We start from the raw sequence: 5,251 nt of genomic DNA, 5'->3' as shown, positions 1-5,251 counted from the left end.
TATTAGATCTGAAGTTTTTGTTAATCTGAAAGGAGTTTGCTTTACAACCATAGGGTTCTGGGTGTGATCCTACAGTGTGGATCTTTGGCTAGGTGTTTTCTACTATAGCCTCAGGTTCACTTAAGCCTTGTGAGGGAAATTTGATAGTAAGTATATAGAATTTGTTGGATAGACTGTACATGTTCCTAATGTATGGAATCTGTTTGATTGATGGTACATGTTCCTGAGTGGTAAACTTAATCCATTTCCCCATTTAACACCACCAGCTAGCCCCTGGGTCCCTTTGGAAGAGCCTACTTCATTACAAGCATTGAGACCAATCTCTGGTCTGAGAACTTTCTCCCTTCCTTCCATAAATCTCAGGTGCTCTGCAAAAAAAGAAGTCCTGAAACAAAATATGATACATTACCCTTTAAAAGATCATATCGAAAATTATGAATAAATATTTCAAAAATACTTCAAGATGATCCATGGGCAATAATAAAGATTTTTCTAAAAGAAGTAATATCAATATGCCCTCTCCAGCTTAAAAGAATGTTGAACATTCTACTCCTCCTCTCTTTTTTTAATCTCCTTCTTTCTCTCTCCCCTTTCCTTCTCTCACTTTCGCTTCTCCTTCTCTCTCTCTCTCTCTCTCTCTTTCTCTCTCTCTTTCCTTCTTGTCCACTTGGATTCAGACATGTGCTATTTTGAGTTCAATCCAACCACATAGCTTAGGGTGCAACTGAGGAAATGTTTTCTACCAGTCTCAAGATGACCAAAGCATTTTAAGTGAAATTTTATCACTGTAAAACTGAGAAACCAGTCAACAGTACTGATCTCGAGTCGTAAACTTAACTCATGACTTGGCTTAACATCCCATCTGAGCTTTGGGTGCCCTTAGTAGAGTTCACTCTGCTGAAAACACAAAGGCAGGTTTTCAATATGAGGATTATTTTAACCCTTCCTCCCTGCAGTGTTACTACAATCAGTCTGCCATGGGCACTACCCTTCTTCTAAGTCATTAACATACACACACATGCACTTGCACACATACATACATACATGCATGCATACATGCATACATGCATACATACATACATACATACATACATACATACATACATACATGTAGACATGACTGTGTAGTAAGAAGTTTTCTTCCCAACCACATGGTTCCAGGTTCATTCCCATTGCATGGAACTTTGACCAAGTGTCTTCTACTTTAGCCTCAAGCCGACCAAAAATTGTGGGTGAATTTGGTAGATGGAAACTGAAAGAATCCCATCATGTGTTTGTGTATGTGTCCACACACATATGCATGTGTGTATGCATCTTTGTGTCTGTGTTTGTCCCCCACCACCATTTGACAACAGGCGTTGGTGTGTTTGCATGCCTGTAACTTAGTGGTTCAGCAAAAGAAACCAACAGAATAAGTACCAGGCTTAAAAAGAAGTACTGGGGTCAATTCATTTGACTAAATGGCCACAGTTTGATAACTGAAACAAGTAAAAGATAATATATATATATATATATATATATATATATATATATATATACATATATACATATATACATATATACATATATATATATATATATATATATATATATATATATATATATATATATATATATATATATATATATATATATATAAATATATATATATATATATATATGTATGTATATGTATGTATTGAGAGAGTGGAGGTGCAATGGCCCAGTGGTTAGGGTAGCGGACTCGCGGTCATAGGATCGTGGTTTCAATTCCCAGACCGGGCGTTGTGAGTGTTTATTGAGCGAAAACACCTAAAGCTCCACGAGGCTCCACGAACCCTGCTGTACTCTTCCACCACAACTTTCTCTCACTCTTTCTTCCTGTTTCTGTTGTACCTGTATTTCAAAGGGCCAGCCTTGTCACATTGTGTCACGCTGAATATCCCCAAGAACTACGTTAAGGGTACACATGTCTGTGGAGTGCTCAGCCACTTGCGCGTTAATTTCATGAGCAGGCTGTTCCGTTGATCGGATCAACTGGAACCCTCAATGTCGTAAGCGATGGAGTGCCAACAACAACAAATGTATTGAGAGAGAGAGAGAGGGAGGGGGAGAACATAAAGAAAGTCAAGAGGTATGAGATGAATATATTTATTTCCCCACTTGATATCCATAGGATGACAGCCATTTCACAGCCAACATCATGCAAAAATAATTTAAATTACACTTCTATGTTTTTGTTTAGTATGTGGTATGTAACCAGGTTCACAAAAAGAGCTTTTTTGTGATTACCATTGGATTATATGAATCCATATATTGTACATTAAATTCATATAAATCCATACATATATATATATATATATATATACATATATATATATATAATCCAATGGTAATCACAGAAAAGCTCTTTTTGTGAACCTGGTTACATACCACATACTAAACAAATGCATATAGACGCCTTCCCATCTTTTGTCAAATCTTTCCATCCTGCCCTCCACTTCTCCTGCACTATCTCTGACACCTCTGTCTCCTTTCTTGACATTTCGGTCAGCATTCATCACTCCACTCTCACCACCTCCATCCACTACAAACACACAGACTCACACTCATGCCTCAACTTCTCCTCCTTCCACCCTAAACACACCAAGCTTTCCATTCCCTATTCCCAATTCCTCCATCTACGCAGGCTCTGTAGTTTTGGGATCACTACTACTTTGTTATCTCCCCTTCTTCTTAACTCTCCTGTGTGACCCTTCTGTCCGGCATTCGCCATGATAGATCGATAGCCACTATACATTTTTTTTTCTCTCTTTGTTTCTTTCTGTGTTCCTTTCTGTGGAAGATCGTAGGCTCGAAACATTAAAGACCTTTTCACTTCCTGAGCGTTATACTAATACATCTGTTTGGTGTCTACACCACCTGTCTTCATCTTTTGTCTTTTTTGTGAATTCTCCCTACATATACATATATATATATATATATATATATATATATATATATATATATATATATATATATATATATAATTTAGAAACAGTATTACAAGCATTGAAATATATTTTTCTCATTTCAAAACAATATGAAGAATTTAGTTGTTTTTTTTTAACTATTTGATTAACATTATTGAAGAATTATTTGTCATGGGCAAAATAAATGGAGGTAAATATTGCTTCATAAAATGCCATTAATAGTACTAAAATATATATGTCATGTTTCTCAAGGAATTAACAATTCCACAAAAATTCCTTCTACCCTTAGATGGTGTATGCTTCACATCTAATACATGGACATATACTATGCTCAATAATCTCCAGAAAACTTACATGAAGACCTCATGTGCTCTAAATGATAGCTTCACATTCTCTAAATTGTCCTAAAAATCCTACATTTTTTTCTTAGGGTCAGCCGTTACATCAGCTTGATCAGCTACTAACCAGTTACAAGATTGACATATATCAAGACCAGACTACATCTCTGATATATGAGATGGTACAATGACCAACCACAAGCAGATATACAAAAATACTCATGCACACAAGCTCGTTTCAGATCAAATCCAAGAATATGCTATTTACTTAGTATACTAAACCGGAACATCCAACTGAGTCACGCTCTCTACAATCCCATTGGTTCTGACAGAATCAAGTGTAGACCATTCACTTGTACAAACTTTTTCTGGCTAGGTAATAAAGTGATTTAAGCTAAATTGGGATTGGCAATAAGGTCAGTGAAGAATTTAGTGAATAAGTGATTGTTTACTACATCTCTATCTTTAGTCTCATGCTATTCCCTATTGTTCTTGTTGCAATAATAGGCTTGAAGCTGGATGCCCTTAGAAACTTTCATACACTGATGCCCTGTAATTGGCAGTTTGTTATCTAAGTACTAAAATTTTTTGTCTAAATTTTACTCTCTGTAAAGAGAAACTCCGTGCTTTCTCCATATACTAACTTGAAACAATCTAAAGCATCAACTAAAATCTTCTATCAAGACGGGCGTAAAGATCATGAGTACTACCATGCAGATAAACAAATATAAATACTCAAAGGAAGTAATAAAACTTTTCAAAACAAAGAAATGATTAATTGTACAAGCAAATCTCAATACATATCTCTGAAATATAGAATAAAATTTGCCAAAAATATACAGCACATTCAAAAAAACCTAGCGCATGTTTAGGAAAGATTGTATCAGCATTAGCTGTGAAATTATTCAAATATAATCTAATAAAATAATTTTCAGTAAAATAATTGTCAAAGTACCTATCACTAATTAATTTTGACTCTTTAGACAAAACATTGAACTGTTACATCTAGATTTTGTACTCTAAATTGTAACCCTATAGTTTGGCAAGCTATTGAAAACTTCATTTAGTTTTGAAGAAGATAAAAACATTCTACAAGAATTGAAGCAGTGTGATGAATATGTAAGGTAAACTAGAGCATTGATTATACAGTATAATTAAATATGTTGAAATAACAGAATAATAAGTAAGTAAATAAGTGAAGAAATGTGAAACAAACAGAAATCATCATCATCATCATCATCGTTTAACGTCCGCTTTCCATGCTAGCATGGGTTGGACGACTTGACTGAGGACTGGTGAAACCAGATGGCAACACCAGGCTCCAATCTAAATTTGGCAGAGTTTCTACAGCTGGATGCCCTTCTTAACACCAACCACTCAGAGAGTGTAGTAGGTGCTTTTACGTGTCACCTGCACAAAGGCCAGTCAGGCGATACTGGCAACGGCCACGCTCAGAATGGTGCATCTTATGTGCCACCCGCACAAGAGCCAGTCCAGGGGCACTGGCAACGATCTTACTTGGCTTGCCGGGTCTTCTCACGCACAGCACATTTCCAAAGGTCTCGGTCAGTAGTCATCGCCTTGGTGAGGCCCAATGTACGAAGGCCTTGCCTCACCACCTCAGCCCAGGTCTTCCTGGGCCTACCTCTTCCACGGGTCCCCTCAACTGTTAGGGTGTGGCACTTTTTCACGCAGCTATCCTCATCCATTCTCACCACATGTCCATACCAGCGCAATCGTCTCTCTTGCACACCACAACTGATGCTTCTAATGTTCAGCTTTTCTCTCAAGATACTTACACTCTGACGGGTATTCACATTGACATTACACATCCAACGGAGCATACTGGCTTCATTCCTTGCGAGCTTACGTATGTCCTCAGCAGTTACAGCCCATGTTTCACTGCCATGTAGCATGGCTGTTCGTACGCATGCGTCATACAGTCTGCCTTTTACTCTGAGT

Source organism: Octopus bimaculoides, chromosome 5 (assembly GCF_046866305.1).
Source record: "Octopus bimaculoides isolate indiv1 chromosome 5, ASM4686630v1, whole genome shotgun sequence".
Classification (NCBI taxonomy): domain Eukaryota; kingdom Metazoa; phylum Mollusca; class Cephalopoda; order Octopoda; family Octopodidae; genus Octopus; species Octopus bimaculoides.
The sequence above is the reverse complement of the archived record's forward strand: the minus strand, read 5'-3'. Positions refer to the sequence as shown.